The 18379-nt window shown below is 38.9% G+C and overlaps 1 protein-coding gene across 1 annotated transcript in view; it reads left to right on the forward strand.

Moving 5' to 3' along the window:
* Cubn (Cubilin) overlaps positions 1–18379 on the forward strand; it is an 882604-nt gene that overhangs the window by 44709 nt on the left and 819516 nt on the right. The window lies entirely within an intron of this gene.

Here is an 18379-nt window from a genome sequence, read left to right on the forward strand (position 1 = left end):
CACATTTCAAAGGTATCTAGCTAAAGATGGCAGCACGGTGATTAAAGATGGCGGATGATAGCTAACAGAACTTTTCAAATTGCCCGCTACTACGTGCTTAAGGTAGTAGCCATAAAGAGGGCAGCACGGTGTTCTGTAGATTAAAGATGGCGGATGACAACTGACGAAATTGCTCGCAGCACGGTGCTCAAAGATGGCGGATGACAGCTGCACATAGCTTTGTTTCCAAAGAAGAGCACGTGGAATTTGCCGCCACCACATAGAGGGCAGCACTGTTCTCTCTGGATTAAAGATGGCGGATGACAGCTGTCAGAAAAGCATATAGGTTTGTAAAGCATGTGGAAATTACCGCCACCACATAGATGGCAGCACGGTGATTAAAGATGGCGGTTGACAGCTGTCAAAAAAGCATGTTGATTTGTAAAGCACGTGGAATTTGCCGCCACCACATAGATTGCAGCACTGTTCTCTCTGGATTAAAGATGGCGGATGACAGCTGTGACGTACTACATTTCAAAGGTAAGTAGCTAAAGAGGGCAGCACGGTGCTCAAAGATGGCGGATGACAGCTGTCAGAAAAATAGCACGTGAATTTGTTTCCAAACAAGAGCACGTGGAATTTGCCGCCACTACATAGAGTGCGGCACTGAGGTTGGCGATGCAAGATGGCGGATGACAACTGTCAAAGGTAAGTAGCTAAAGAGGGCAGCACGGTGATTAAAGATGGTGGATGACAGCTGCACGTGGCTTTGTTTCCAAACAAGAGCACATAGAATTTGCCACCACTACATAGAGCGCAGCACTGAGGTTTCGGATGCAAGATGGCGGATAACGTACCACATTTCAAAGGTAAGTAGCTAAAGAGGGCAGCACGATGCTCAAAGATGGCGGATGACAGCTGCACGTGGCTTTGTTTATCTCACGCTAGTGAGGTTAAGTTGGTAGCACTAAGGTTTAGACCCGTCAAGATGGCAGCACTGCCGATGATAGGTGACGAAAGAGGGCAGCACCGTGCTCAAAGATGGCGGATGACAGCTGTCAAAAAAGCACGTGGCTGTCAAAAAACACGTGGCTGTCAAAAAGCACGTGGCTTTGTTTACCTCATGCTAGTTAGGTTAAGTTGGTACCACTAAGGTTTAGGCCCGTCAAGATGGCAGTACTGAGGTTAGCGATGTGTTGTTGTCTGTCAAAAAGCACGTGGCTTTGTTTACAAATCTGTCAAAAAGCACGTGGCTGTCAAAAAGCACATGGCTTTGTTTACCTCATGCTAGTTAGGTTAAGTTGGTACCACTAAGGTTAGACCCGTCAAGATGGCAGTACTGAGGTTAGCGATGCGTTGTTGTCTGTCAAAAAGCACGTGGCTGTCAAAAAACACGTGGGTTTGTTTACCTCACGCTAGTTAGGTTAGGTTGGTACTAGTGAGGTTTAGGTCCGTCAAGATGGCAGCAGTGAGGTTAGCGTTGCGTTGTTGTCGATGACAGCTGTCAAAAAGCACGTGGCTTTGTTTACAAATTCAAATCTCGCGCCAAAATTCAAATTTCCCGCCAAAATTCAAATTTCCCACGGGCGGCGGCGGCGGAGGCGGCGGCGGAGGAGGAGGCGGGCGGAGGAGGAGGCGGGCGGAGGAGGAGGCGGGCGGAGGAGGAGGCGGGCGGAGGCGTGCGGCGGCGGAGGTGCCGCAGAACCATCCAATTATACTACTCAGATCTCTGCACATGGTTATGAGGGTGGTTAGGGGTTGTATTAAGGATGTAAAGGAGGGGGCAAATAAGTCTCTGGTAAGACCCCAACTAGAGTATGGTTCCAGTGTATGGGACCCTCACCAGGATTACTTGATTCATGAACTGGAAAAAATCCAAAGAAAAGCAGCTTGATTTGTTCTGGGTGATTTCCGACAAAAGAGTAACGTTACAAAAATGTTACAAAGTTTGGGCTGGGAAAACTTGGGAGAAAGAAGACAAGCTGCTTGACTGTGTGGTATGTGATAAAGATGTTGATTCCCTAGGGAACCTGAAGTATTTGTTCTGAATGAGTAAATTTATAATACCAATATCGTTTTTTTTTTCTATATGCTTTACGTCGCACTGACACAGATAGATCTTATGGCGACAATGGGACAGGGAAGGGCTAGGAGTGGGTAGGAAGCGGCCGTGGTCTTAATTAAGGTACAGCCCCAGCATTTGCCTGGTGTGAAAATGGGAAACCACGGAAAACCATCTTCAGGGCTGCCGACAGTGGGGTTCAAACCTGCTATCTCCTGAATACTGGATACTGGCCGCACTTAAGTGACTGCAGCTATCGAGCTCGGTACCAATATAGTTGGACCATTATTGGACATAATAAATATTCCAGCTAACTCATTCCTGGTTGCCAGCGTTTCATCCCAGTGTGCTAAGTTGGGCTCATCATTTGGTAAATAGCACATCTACCAAGATGCATGGCTAGTGCATACTGTGGAGGCCACTGCGTAGGCTAATTGAAGCCACCGGCAGTGGCAATGCACTATGAGACACTTTGTCTCTTTTTCAAAAAATTGATGCCTGCCTGGCCATCAGATGATATAGATGTTGATTGCCATAGGGAACCTGAAATATTTGTTCCGAATGAGTAAATTTATAATACCAATATAGTTGGTCCGTTATTGGACATTACAAATTTTCCAGCTAACTCATTTACCAACTGATGAGCCCAACTTAGCATACTGGGGTGAAACGCTGGCAACCAGGAATGAGTTAGCTGGAAAATTTATAATGTCCAGTAACGGACCAACTATATTGGTATTACAAGTGGTATGTTCCGAGCTGTCATCGGAGATATGGCGAGGAGTGACATTAGTAGACGAATAAGTTTGAGTGGTGTCTTTAAAAGTAGGAAAGATCACAATATGAAGATAAAGTTGGAATTCAAGAGGACAATTTGGGGCAAATATTCATTTATAGGAAGGGGAGTTAGGGATTGGCATAACTTACCAAGGGAGATGTTCAATAAATTTCCAATTTCTTTGAAATCATTTAAGAAAAGGCCAGGAAACAACAGATAGGGAATCTACCATGTGGGCGACTGCCCTAAATGCAGATCAGTATTGATTGATTGATTGATTGATTGATTCTATCTTGTTTCTTACACTAATCATTGAAGCTTGAGAGTTGAATGTGATAATACCCTCAAAATTCACTCCCAGATGATTGCTTCTCCCAGGGAGAAGTTCTTGACGTCTGCTCCGTAAGTTGAGCTATCTTCACCAATTAGCTTACTTTAAACAATACTGATACATACTGACTTGAATAGATTAATATTCAAACCAATCTCATTGAATTCTTGATCTGTCATTCGTGCAAGTTCGAGAGCAGATTGTTTATCTTTACCAATGATGACAGTGTCATCTACGAAGCCTAAGACTGTTAACGGCTTAAGGTAAAGTGTTACAGGAAATCCGTATTCTGTTGCAACAGGTTCCTCGTTGAGTTCTTCCAAAATATGACCTGTTGCAAGATTGTATAATGCTGGAGTTAAAGGAGATCAACTCAAGGGATTTAGAGCTCTTTCCTCAGCTCTATCTCCACTTATCATTTCTAAATCTAAACAATTTTCATACAAATTTCTTGCAGTTAATCTGGTTCCATTTAGGAGACCTTGGGAAACATCCAGATTTCTAAGGAGCATAACTATGGCTCCAATATTTAGGGCCATTTTCTCCAAATCAAGTTAAACCTGGTATAAATTAAATGCGGTTAACTTTAGTACGTAGTTTAAACCTACGTCCATTTTCTCCACCAATTTCTGACACTTGTTTAGTTTTAAACGACAGCTCACCCATTTAAACTAATGAAGTCAAGTTCTGCGCTAGCATTGGCTGCACTGAAAGAATATTCGAAGGCATGGTCGATTGGAATTGGCCAATCAGAGCCAAGTAATTCAATGACCGACATTTTTGTATTAATATCAGCTGTTTGTGGCAAATTATGCTATCGTACTAGTGAATAAAGGAGAAATTCAGCGGGATATTAGCTCTACTGATAAATAAATAGTTTACATTTGTGCGAAGTGTTGTGTCATATAATTTTACCCATTGTTGTCTACTACAATTTCTTGGAGAGTACTTTTATTTCTTATTATTCTCTAACATGCTTTACCATAAACAAGTACCGTGGGCCTAATACGTGTTTCTTGAAGTCTGTATTGTCTTACAGAACACACAGGAACGTTGAAATATTAAAATCCTGGTCTTTTAGCAATATTCCTTTCCTTAGAAAATCAACATTTATGTGAATTTCAAGTAAACAAATTCCAAACATGCTCGGGATTTATCTCCTATTAAAATCCATCGCCCTCGGCTGGGATCAATCTCGCAAAACTCGGATCCAGCAGACAGACCAGTGATGATGTATTATTTGGAGATGTATTACTTGATTCTATAATCGTTTATAACATAACCTAGTTCGCGGTATGTAGTACTGTATGCATAATACTCCTATAGCATTAATATATCTATTGCTGGTATGCTGGCGATAGTTAGGATGAAACATTCTTAATTATAATTTATTTTATTACCAGTTTACTAGCAAGCATGAAACACTTTATTATTTTTCTGATCCCATAAATATTTATTGAAGTACAATGTATATGACAGTGCGAAGGGGGCACCATACTGAGTGGCTCAGACGGTTGAGGCACTGGCCTTCTGAACCCAACTTGGTAGGTTCGATCCTGGCTGAGTCCGGTGGTATTTGAAGGTGCTCAAATACGTCAGCCTCGTGTCGATAGATTTACTGGCAAGTAAAAGAACTCGTGCGGGACAAAATCCCGGCACCTCGGTGTCCCCAAAAAGGTCAAAAGTAGTTACTGGGCCGTAGAAACATTATTATTATTAGGAATGGGGAGGGTAGACTCCGGTGTCGACATAGCCTACTGCTATCCGAATAGCACCAAGGACTCTACTCAGGGCTTAGCGTCGCCATCCGATGGACGAATCACCATCAACAGCGTCAATGCTCCCACTCCATATAAACACGGCAGAGAGGTGCAGGATTGAATCCAGGCTTTTGGCACGCAATCTAGCCATTAGAAATTGTATACCACCACCTCTCCTATCGTGCCTGTCACCATCTTGATGGTAAAAGTATTTTCGACCACCTGGATTCGAATCGTTTAATCACAGTTTCGAACGATGCTGATCTAACTCTTTAACGACCACAGCCATCAGAGAACCACAGAACATGCGATACGGCAAGCGGACATATTACAACACTTATGTACGAATATGTTTATGCTTCACATTACAGTATTCGTGCCACCAACAGTATTTTTTATAATATTATAAGGAGGCTGCAATTTAAGGTCTGTGGTCCCCGTTGTTTATAAGAGAAATGCTTGCTGCATAATATCTTAGAGCAACCAGAATCATTGCTTCTAGGGAAATAGCATTATTTTGTGCGGTTGATGTTTTAAATGAATCCTTCTTTGATACAGGACAATTCTGGCTGTTCGCTTGTGAATTATAAATCCATCAAAAAAGGTCTCTTACAGCCGATTTTCCAGATTTGTAAACTTTTGTTGAAATGGGACTTCTTAGCCTCAGTTGCACATCAGAATTATTTCCTATTTAACCAAAGACTTCAAAAAATTCTTCCATTTTCCTAATGCTAATACTACGTTCTAATTTTAGTATGTTTTCTATTTAAGTACTGCAGTACTGGTAGTCAGAACTAACCATTCTACTAGGAAAATCACAGATACGTTAATAAAATGTCAGGAAGGCTGAATATAAACAGCAGTTTAAACCTATAATATAGAAGGTTTAACTTTGAACCAAGTTTAAACTTTTATTAAATGTTAAACAATTAATTTATTGAAACCACCTATTCAATACTAGTTAAGTCTTTATGACTATAACAATGTCATTACATTAAGTTTGAGTATGGTACATGTTTCGCCTGGCATTGCAGGCATCATCAGCCATGAATTCTATTTCCAAGTCAGAGCTCTGAGTGGATGCTATATTAGGATTAGTCATAGTAAATATTATTTACATAACAATGTACTAATGTACTAATGTGACGTCCAAATCTTGTTCACATTTAATGGAGATAATATTAACTGTCAACATTCATGAGTTAGTAATGAGAACGGCATGATACATGAGTTTAAACCATCTGTACATTTTTACAACTTATTGGAGATTAACTTGTGCTAGAACTATTCTTAAAAACTATTTTTTACACAATTTACACTAATGTATACAAACTTATGTTACGTTTTGGAATTGAACTGGTCGATCTTGTCTTGAAGTTTCAGTGGGATGTCTTACTCATGTCCTGTCGAATGGAGATAATGCTGATACTGGTATGGTATTGTAGTCTATTGAAGTCATAGCATTTAAATATTTCTTTTTATATTTGTAGGACATTAAACACGTTCAGCTTATATGTTTTTTTTTTTTTTTTTTTTTTTTTTTTGGGGAAGGTCTAAATATTTTGTAGTCAACCTCACTTCTAGAAGAATGAGTATCAGTATTAAGGTGGGGTGCCTTAAAGTGGATGGCAAGAAATCTGTTAGAGAGTTTGATCAAGTTTTGTTAGATAACAGATTATTACATAACCATATAAACTTTTTGTATGTTGTTTTGTTGGAGCTTTTTGAAGTTATTCAGTGTGGATTGAAGAGCAGTTCACTGATTTCTGGATGTAGTGTGTAGCTGGTGGGTGCATTAAAGTCTGTGGAATAAAACAAAAAAGTGTGTGAGTGCTATATTAGGATGGTTTATTAGTTAGTAGATTTAATGTTCTTGAAACTTACCCTTTAGACATTACGAAGAGGTCCTGTTGTGTTGCTTGTGTGAGACTTTAATGCACCCACCAGCTACACACTACATCCAGAAACCAGTGAACTGCTCTTCAATCCACACTGAATAACTTCAAAAAGCTCCAACAAAACAACATACAAAAAGTTTATATGGTTATGTAATAATCCGTTATCTAACAAAACTTGATCAAACTCTCTAACAGATTTCTTGCCATCCACTTTAAAGCACCCCACCTTAATACTGATACTCATTCTTCTAGAAGTGAGGTTGACTACAAAATATTTAGACCTCCCCCCCCAAAAAAAATATAAGCTGAACGTGTTTAATGTCCTACAAATATAAAAAGAAATATTTAAATGCTATGACTTCAATAGACTACAATACCATACCAGTATCAGCATTATCTCCATTCGACAGGACATGAGTAAGACATCCCATTGAAACTTCAAGACAAGATCGACCAGTTCAATTCCAAAACGTGACATAAGTTTGTATACATTAGTGTAAATTGTGTAAAAAATAGTTTTTAAGAATAGTTCTAGCACAAGTTAATCTCCAATAAGTTGTAAAAATGTACAGATGGTTTAAACCCATGTATCATGCCGTTCTCATTACTAACTCATGAATGTTGACAGTTAATATTATCTCCATTAAATGTGAACAAGATTTGGACGTCACATTAGTACTTTAAAACATGGATGGCTTGATCACTCCATTGCAATTGTTATGTAAATAATATTTACTATGATTAAGCCTAATATAGCATCCACTCAGAGCTCTGACTTGGAGATAGAATTCATGGCTGATGATGCCTGCAATGCCAGGCGAAACATGTACCATACTCAAACTTAATGTAATGACATTATTATAGTCATAAAGACTTAACTAGTATTGAATAGGTGGTTTCAATAAATTAATTGTTTAACATTTAATAATTGAATTTCAATATGGTTAAAATGAAAATAATCACTTGTAATAAAATAAGTTTAAACTTGGTACACAATTTAAACCAATATGGGGAAAATGAATTAGTTTAAACTCAGACTTAAACCAGGTTAAAATAAACCTAGTTTAAACTCATTTGGAGAAAACAGCCCTTAGAGTAAGAATATGTGGAGGCAAACCATTTAATTCAAAGGAATTGGATAATTCTGCAGAAAATTGAAGTAATTGGCTTTCATCTTCAGTAATAAATCTGTTGATGCTAGTGTATGTTTTTGATTAAATGGATGTAAGCTCAATGAATTTCAAATTAATTTCATTACAATTTTATTCTTTTGGTGTAAGAATGTCAACTAGCAAGAAATTGACATCTTTTGCAGAAGTGAATGTTTTGCTATAAATTTCAGTCATGCTAAAATTCTGGCAGATAATTCAATAACATTTGATCCATCACCATCCACTAGAGGGTAGGTGCCATCACCAATTTTTTGCAACAAATTAACACATTCCATTTTTTGTGGTTTAGCCCTTGTTTTTATGTAAGCAGTGCTTTTGAAGAAGAGCCAAAGAGGAGAGCATTTAATACATTTATGAATAATTGTTTGGCATGAAGCAGGTGGGCAAAACCTATCTGGAATCTCTGGAATCTCCCTCAAGAACAATAATTTTCCAAAAGAAAGGAATGCCATTACCCATAATATTTTTTAGAATATTATTTCACACATGTTAATGAATGACTATTTGTTATTGGGACTTCACCCCATATTATGAGACATGCTAATCCAATATCATCAGCTGCATTGGAATTTCATTTTAATCCAGACACCAAGCATATAAATTTAAAGAAATTTTGAATGTACTGTACTGTGCACTGTTTGGCCCTGAAGTGAAGAATTTCTGTATTAAGCATCAGTATATAAGTGTTTTCCCAGTGCCCCTGTGACTCCCATGAAAAATGTATTCATGACATTTATGTTGTTTTTGTGGAGCACATTAATGACTTCATTAATAATTGAAAGTTGTTCCTGGTTTGCTATGGGCAGCATCTTGGCCAAATCAGAATTGAAAATTGGTACATTAGTAGTTTGCTCATTAATGTATAAGTCAGTAATAGTCGGCAAGTTGAATGTTGGGAGAGAAAAACAATGCAATTTCAGGGTTTCATTAATCCCTCTGAGTGGGAGCGTTTAAAGAACTGGCCTTCACTGGAGGCGGGAGGAATTTTTACTGGGCATTTAAATGCTAGCATACGTAAGCACCAAACTCTTTGCCATATCTCTGTTAATTTCCCATCAATTTTAATCATATTTTTACACATATTAATTGATGTACAATTTAAAAATTCTACAATTACTCACCTATTCATATATCCATGTAAGGTAGAGATGGATACATAAATCAGTATAACACTTATCGCCAGTATCCACAGTTCTCCTCATACACTTCCTATGACATATCTTTACCAGTCACTTTATTTACACTGAACAAAAACTAAAGGAAAGCATTTTGAAGAAATATTTACACACGCAGCGTTTACAACTATAGCATTTTTGCAACATTTAAACATGCAAAGTACAGCTTCACAGACATCTTTCTTCATTAGCACTGTACCCACTATTTACACTGCACATATGTCTAGAAAAATATTGGTATATGTGGAATTCTTGAAATTTACGTTCCTGTTGTTAAGATATCACATTAAGCAGTAGGTCCCATTGCTATAACCCTGCAATTTACAGTGATGTCAAACAGTAAGTTCAAAGACTTTGAGAAATGTAGCCAACATACACGGAGTTCACTAAAAAAGGCTTTTTGTGTGGGTAGACTTTGAAACATTCATCTATACAAAGTGCGGCTTCACAGTCAGGGCACCAATATACTACTTCCTTCCTCCTCTCTTTACATACATACTGTTATGCCTTTCAGCGTTCAGTCTGCAAGCCTCTGAGAATTTACTAAACGTCGCCACAATCCTCTATTTGCTACTAGTGCTGTGGCCCCATTTAGTTCTATAAATCTTATCTTTAAATCGTTAGAAACTGTGTCTAACCATAGTCATCTTTGTCTACCTCTACTTCTCTTACCCTCCATAACAGAGTCCATTATTCTCCTAGGTAACATATCCTCCTCCATTCGCCTCACTTGATACCACCACCAAAGCCGGTTTATGCGTACAGCTTCATCCATCGAGTTCATTCCTAAATGAGCCTTTATCTCCTCATTCCGAGTACCCTCCTGCCACAGTTCCCACGTGTTTGTACCAGCAATTATCCTCGCTATTTTCATCTCTGTTACTTCTAACTTATGAATAAGATATCCTGAGTCCACCCACCTTTTGCTCCCGTAAAGCAAAGTTGGTCTGAAAACAGTCCGATGTAAAGATAATTTCATCTGGGAGCTGACTTCCTTCTTACAGAATACTGTTGATTGCAACTGTGAGCTCACTGCATTAGTTTTACTACACCTTGATTCAATCTCACTTACTATATTACCATCATGGGAGAACACACAACCTAAATACTTCAAATTATCTACCTGTTCTAGCTTTGTATCACCAATCTGACATTCAGTTCTGTTGAATTTCTTACCTACTGACATCAGTTTAGTCTTCGAAAGGCTAATTTTCATACCATACTCGTTGCACCTATTTTCATGTTCCAAGATATTAGACTGCAGGCTTTCAGGACAATCTTCCATTAAGACCAAGTCATCAGCATAGGCCAGACTGCTTACAACATTTCCACCTAACTGAATCCCTCCCTGCCATTTTATACCTTTCAGCAGATGATCCATGTAAACTACGAACAGCAAAGGTGAAAGATTACAGCCTTGCCTAACCCCTGTAAGTACCCTGAACCAAGAACTCATTCTACCATCAATTCTCACTGCAGCCCAATTGTCAACATAAATGCCTTTGATTGATTTTAATAATCTACCTTTAATTCCATAACACCCCAGTATGGCAAACATCTTTTCTCTTGGTACCCTGTCATACGCTTTCTCTAGATCTACGAAACATAAACACAACTGCCTATTCCTCTCATAGCATATTTCAGTTACCTGGCACATACTGAAAATCTGATCCTGACAGCCCTTCTGTGGTCTGAAACCACACTGGTTTTCATCCAACTTCCTCTTAACGACTGATCGCACCCTCCCTTCCAAGATGCCAGTGAATATTTTGCCTGGTATACTAATCAATGAGATACCTCGATAGTTGTTGCAATCCTTCCTGTTCCCTTTTTTATAGATAGGTGCAATTACTGCTTTTGTCCAATCTGAAGGTACCTTACCAACACTCCATCCTAATCTTTCTACTCTATGAAGCCATTTCATCCCTGCCTTCCCTATACTTCACCATTTCAGATCTAATTTCATCCATTCCTGCCGCTTTATGATAATGGAGTTTATTAACCATCCTTTCCACTTCCTCAAGCGTGATTTCATCAACATCATTTTCCTCCTCCCCATGAGCTTGGCTGTTCGCAACACCACCAGGATGATTTCCTTTTACATTGAGAAGATGTTCAAAATATTCCCTATGCCTCTCCAGTGATTCCCTGGGATCTATTATGAGTTCACCTGAATTACTCAAAACACTGTTCATTTCAATTTTTCCCTCCCTTCCTAAGATTCTTAATTACTGGCCAGAAAGGTTTCCCTGCTGCTTGACCTATCCTTTCCACGTTATTACCAAAATCTTCCCACAGCTTCTTTTTGGATTCAACAACTATTTGTTTCCCTCTGTTTCTTTCATTTATGTAAAAATCCCTGTCTGCCCTGGCCCTTGTTTGGAGCCATTTCTGATAAGCCTTCTTTTTACGTTTACAAGCTTCTCTCACTTCATCATTCCACCAAGATGTTTGCCTTTTCCCATATTTACACACAGTTGTTCCTAGGCATTCCCTTGCTGTTTCTGCTACAGCATCCTGTATGTCACCCATTCTCTTTCTATATCCTGAACCTGCTTCCTGTCTACTGTTCAAAACTTCTCACTAATCATATCCATGTACTTCTAATTTCCTCGTCCTGGAGATTTTCTACCCTTATTAGTTTGGAGACAGATTTCACTTTCTCTACTCTAGGCCTAGAGATACTTAGTTGACTACAGATCAAATAGTGGTCTGTATCATCGGAAAACTCGTACATTCCTGACATTTCCTAACAGATTTCCTGAATTCGGACTTGATTAAGATAGAGTCTGTTGTGGATCTGATACCCGTAGCCTCCCACGTGTAGTGGTGAATAGCCTTATGTTTGAAGAATATATTCGTAACTGCTAAACCCATACTAGCACAGAAGTCGAGCAAACGCTTCCCATTCCCATTAACTTCCATATCTTCCCCACATTTACCAATCACCCTTTTGTATCCTTCAGTTCTATTTCCAACTCTCGCAATGAAATCGCCCATTAGCACTATTGTATCCTTGCTGTTGACCCTGACCACGAACGATGTCACTCAGTGCTTCATAAAACTTGTCAACTTCGTCCTCATCTGCACCCTCACATGGTGAATACACTGAGACAATTATCATGCTAATTCCTCTAACTGACAAATCTACCCACATCATTCGCTCATTTACATGCCTAACAGAAACTACAGTATGTTGCGTGCAATGGTATTCGTGGTAAACAGCCCTTCCCTTTCTAACACCTGTCAAGTACAATTTATAATCTCCTATCTCTTCCTCGTTATCTTCCCTTACCCAAATATCACTTACTCTTAGCACATCCAGATGCATCCTCTTTGCTGACTCAGCCAGTTTTATCTTTCTTCCATAAGCCCCATTAATATTGATAGCTCCCCATCAAATTCCATTTCATTCGCCAAGTTGTTTCCAAGGCGTCCCTCACCTGTCAAATGAGAGTGGGAGTCCGTTTCTCCCATAGGTCCGAGGCTTGCTTAAAATGTTCTGAGCTCGGAAAATTCATGAAGCAGGATGCTACCCTACTTGCACATAGTCCAAGTGAGGATCTCTCCTCTAACGGGTTATGGACCACCGGTGGATTGTATAGTCCTAGCTGTCTGAGCACAAGGAGGGCCATGACTCAGAATATGTCCAAGATGCCCACTCCCATTCCATAGCACCTGGTATCCTGACTCTCTGGACCACTTACTAGGCCACTCAGTCGTTGCCCATGGTTCACGAGCTAGCAAATTACACACCTCCTTTGTGGCTTAGCCTTCTTCTCTGTGGGAGGGATCTTTTCTATGAAGTGTCTCCCTGTCAACCGTGGCACCATATTGTCTGTGGAATGCCTCCCTGGAACCTTTCTTTGAACTCCAGTCCCATGCACAGTCAGCAGTCCCTCCACCAATATTCAACCCTGAAACTGAGCAAGTCTGTATTTTTCCTTGGACAGTTTTTCCTGCATATTATTAAAGCATTTAATATGCACACATTTAGAAATATTCTAAATAGTTTCAGGTTCCATTTATTCATTTTCTTTCTTTTAATGAGATAACTTTGAAGAAGCTGATCTTTCAGGTCTACAACACCCATGTGTTTATTATAGTCCAGTACAAGAATAGGTTTGATTTTTTTCTTCCTTCTTCTTCGTGGTGACCAATTTGGATTCATCATTGTGGAATGTAGAAATATCATGGTCACATTCTTTTTGTCATTCCATTTCATAACAGTAACAGGTCCTGAACATTGGGAAATAATCTCTCCAGCTTTTAGTCTTTTGTCTTTGACTTTCTTCAGCAACTCCTTCCAGTTCAGCCTGAGGGTTACTGCACAATTTGTTTTCAAGTTTTTTAACATTTTTGCCAAGATGGGAGAGTTGTAAAAGTTGTCCATCCACAAGGTATGTCCTTTTCTTAGAAGGGGTTCAATGAGGGTCAAGGCTATGGCCATGGTTTTAGTTGTACCGCTGGTTACAAAAGAAGATTCTAGTATAGTGTCTTTCCTGTATATGCTGTGAAAGACCAGAGATATCCAGTGCTAGACTCATATAGTTTGAATGTTTTAATGCCAAATTTGGAAGATTTGAGTGGCAGGTACTGCCGAAATTAGAGTAATCCCTTCCACAAAGTTAGGGATTCATCAATTGAAATATCCTGAGCAGGTAAATAAAGAGACTGAAATCTGTTGTTGAGATATGTGATAATTGGATATACAATATTGGAAATAGCATTTTTGCCCCCCCCCCCCCCTATATGTAGTGTACTTAGTCTCATCATTGATGTGCAGAAATTTATGTATGGATTCAAACCTGTCTAGCGATATGACAGATCCAAAAAGGGGCATCGCAATGGTAAAATTTTTTGAGAAGTGTGATCTAAACATTGGTTTCTGTACAATTCCCATCAGCGTGATGAGGACTAAGGTAACATAATCTCATTTTCAATTACCGGAATCCATTCCCTTACCCTAGATCGAAACGGAAATAACATTCCTCGGGACTTATTGCTCAGCATAGCTATTTGTTTCCGTCATACCAGACGAGTTGGCCATCCGGTTAGGAGCATGCAGCTGTGAGCTTGCATCTGGGAAATAGTGGGTTCGAATCCCACTGTCGGCAACCCTGAAGATGGTTTTCCATAGTTTCCCATTTTCACACCAGGCAAACTCTGGGGCTGTACCTTAATTAAGGCCATGGCCGCTTCTTTTCATCTCCTAGCCCTTTCCTATCCCATCATCGCCATAAGCCCTATCTGTGTCGGTGCGACATAAAGCCACCAGCAAAAAAAAAAAAAAAAATGTTTCCATCACAATCAGCTGGACGAGTGAAAGAATAAAGAACAGTTTGAAAGCCTTTACTGGTTCAGTTATTTTTAGACCTAAGCCTTGGGGTCCAAACACATTACAAAATGTTTCTTTTCTACTCATGTAATTATGCAAGTCTTTCCAGTAAAAGTGACAGCAGCACTACCACCTGCAGCACCAGCAATGACACTCTCTTCTGAATCACTTTCACACTCATCCCGGTCTAATTCGGCAACATCAACATCACTGTCATCAGAATCTTCACTAAAATTATAATTACTGTCCTCAAAACCACTAAAACACTAATTTAAAATGCCTTCTATAGCATCGCAAGTTTATATTTGTTTACGATCACCATGGTGGGAAGATTACATAAACGAATAGCTGGTGATTTTTACACATCGATAGCGAGGTGAAAAATTGTTCAAATGAATCGATAGATGTATCAAACAAAAGACTGTAGCTCCATCTGGATGGGTGTGAAGAGATTTTGGACGTCGTTTTAAGGAAACTCATGAGATGGAACGACAATGCAGTTGGGACAGCAGTAGATGGCTACCGCATGACATGTTCTACACGTCACTCCGCGCTGTTGGGTTAATATCTCTAAAAGACAATTGATAAGGTGTGTTTGTATCTGAAGATTTTAAATAGTCCTCACTGATAGAGATTTTATATATTTCCCATAAGTGACTAGTATTGCAAGTCTGATGAAGTAAGCATATATAGAATAACTGTCTCCATTGGAAGGGTATTTGAAAAACTGATGCTTCCATCAAACAATGTTGCCATTCAGAATCATCTAGAAGCAGTCCAAGCTTCATTACCACATCCTTATACATTGTATAGGTAATACCTTGGTATGTTCAGAGACCATCAAAGCTTGTGGCACCTACTACATGAAGTAAAAGTAAGTGCAGGTTGTATCTTTCTGATTCATATGGAGAAACATTGTATATCCAATGTACAGTATTACTTTTTTCAAATCTTAGTTGTTTTTCCTAAATATATTTGCCTTTCCTTTTTCCACACACATAGGGAAATGGTGTTTCAGAATAAATATATGTACTCCTCGTTGTTGGATTTTAGTTCAGCTGAAACCATGCAGTGAGTTGTGTAATTATTAACTGTACCTGTAATAATGCTTGTGAAGAATTTATTGGAATTTAAAAACATCTTGTTGGTCAGGTAATTGGACAGGTAACCAGGCAACAACATGGAACTCTTGGTGCATATTATAACCAAAAATCCAGCATGCATCCTCACTTGAAGCAACAAATATGTACAGACTTCACCATAATGTAGCATTCCATCATTTGATGTGATTTGCAAGTTAGCACAATCATGCCGCTTATAAAACTTTTCATGTGTACACCTGCACAAATTTTGACATTAATATGTGGACGACTATGCGACTTTGAAGTGGAATGTTGAAGGTCCTAAAACTTGGTGAGCATTCTTCAATTCTTCAATTTCCTAGAATTATGTGGTTTGCCTCCACATATTCTTACTCTAAATATTGGAGCCATAGAGCTCTAAATCCCTTGAGTTGATTTTACACCATCCAATAAATCACTTCCATTTTCGATTTAAGAGCCACCAATTTCTGATTCGTTTGGCATTTTGTATCATGATCAATAAAGCTCTGGGGAGATATGGAGACACTAGAACATATAGGTCTCTATTTACCTCAGCAAGTTTTTGAGTTATATGTTGCAATGTCGAGAGTATGATCTTTTGATGCCCTTAAAGTTTTAATAGTGCCAAAAATTCAGGAGGAATTAAAACAGCACATTCCTATATCAGAAATGGGAAAGTATAGAAGAATGGGCCAAATTTAAAAATACATTTGTAAGTTGTACAGAGAATATTTGTGACAGAACTTCGGAAAGAGTGAAGGAAAGGGAGACATCTTGGGGGAATGGAAAGGTAAAGGAGATTGTTAAACAAAAGAAGAAAGCATAGCAATAAAATGGAATAGAAATAGCAAAGAAGGAAGTAAGATTAAGTATCAGGAAAATAAAAGTATGGCAAGTGTAAAAAAGTGGTAAATGAGGAAAAGAAAAAAATGTTGGGAGAGATTCACACAAGAGTTGGAAAAGGATGTAAATGGTGATAAAAGGATGTTGTATGGGTTGATAAAACTAAGAGAAATGAAAAATATACACAAAATAAGTCAAGGAAGAGAGTGGAAATGAAATAACAGACTGAGAAAAGATAAAGAAAAGAAGGAAAGATTAATTGGATAAACTCCTGAATGTGAGAAATGATGCAGAAGAGAGTGTTGTGGTAACTGAGGAAGATCCAGAAACAGAGAATGATATTTCAATGGCAGAGGTGGAAATGGCTGGTAAACAAATGGAAACAGGAAAAGCAGCAGGGATGGATGAAATATATGTGGAAACAATAAAGGCAGGAGGACCTCTTGATCTACATTGATTTTATAGGCTGCTAAGGTGTATATGGAGGTAAGAGAAAGTGCCTGATAATCTGTGTAAAAGTATAATGATACCAGTATTTAAGATAGGAAGGTATGTGACTATTATTGATAAATTACACTGTTGTCAGAAGTAGCCAAAATATGGAGAGAATAATAGAAAGGAGGATGAGAAGAAGTGTAGGAAGAAATTTAGAAGAAGAGCAGTATGACTTTTGATAGGGTAGGTCAACTATATATCCTGTATTTACCATGAGGCTATTGATGGAAAAACAGTGGGAATATGGAATATGATGATGGTATGCCTTGATCTAGTGAAAGCATATGATAGTGTTAATAGAGAAAAGGTATGGAAAACCCTGGGAAGTGAAGGAAGAGAAAGGAAATCAAGGGAACTAGTGAAAGCAATGTATAAGAATTGTTCCAGTTTTGTCCACACTCCTGTGGGGAGAAGTGATTTGTTTAGAAACCAAACTGGACTAAGACAGGGAAGTGTATTGTCTCCACTTATGGAGGGGATATCAAAATATTGTTGTTTGCAGATGACATAGTGATCTGGGGAGTCAACAATACAGAAATGCAAATCCATCTAGAGGCTTTAAATTACAATATTGAGAAATATAGTATGAAAATCAGAGGAAACAACCTTGAGGTTGTTCAGTGCTTCAAATATTTGGGAAGTGAAATAATGCAAAATGCAAGGTTGGATAAGGAGATGAGCAGTGGGATAAAAGTGAGAAATACATTCTACCAGAATGTAAGGAACTTGATGTGGAACAGAGAATTTCGTATGAAATGTAAAGAGATAATATACAAGATGTCATATTCCCCTATATTAATGTATTCATCAGAGACTTGGACTTTGACAGCAAGTAATGAGAGTAAAATTCAGGCCAGTGACATGAAGTTCCTGAGGAGTATGGTAGGGAAGACAAGGAGAGACGGAGTAAGAAATGTTGAGGTCAGAAAAGAAATACGAGTAGAAAAACTGAATGATAGGATGGATAAGAATAAATTGAGATGGTTTGGATATGTTATGAGGATGGAGGAGGGAAGGGCAGCAAAACAAGTGTTGGAGGCTAAGGAAGAGAGAAAGGGGGCAAGAGGGAGGCCCAGAGCAAGATGGATAGGCTCTGTCAAGTTATGTAAACTCGTGTCCTCATCCCGAGGTGGTGCAGCTCTTTTCAGGCACACCCCCAATGGAGGTGAACTGCATGTACCATTTCAACCATATACCAGCCCTCCTGCCATTCTTAAATTTCTGGCAGTACCAGGAATTGAATCTGGGCCCCGAGGATGGCAGCTAACAACACTAACCGTTACGCTACAGAGGCGGACCTGTCAAGTTATGATGATGTCTTGAAATATCATGCAACTGCTACCCATGTTCACAGTTTGGTGTGATACAATTTTTTATGTTACCCATTGCAGTACTAGCATGCTTCACTTCTGCATTTTTTATTTACATTTTTTGTGTGTGTGTGT

This window comes from Anabrus simplex, chromosome 1 (genome assembly GCF_040414725.1).
Source record: "Anabrus simplex isolate iqAnaSimp1 chromosome 1, ASM4041472v1, whole genome shotgun sequence".
NCBI classification, from domain to species: Eukaryota; Metazoa; Arthropoda; class Insecta; order Orthoptera; family Tettigoniidae; genus Anabrus; species Anabrus simplex.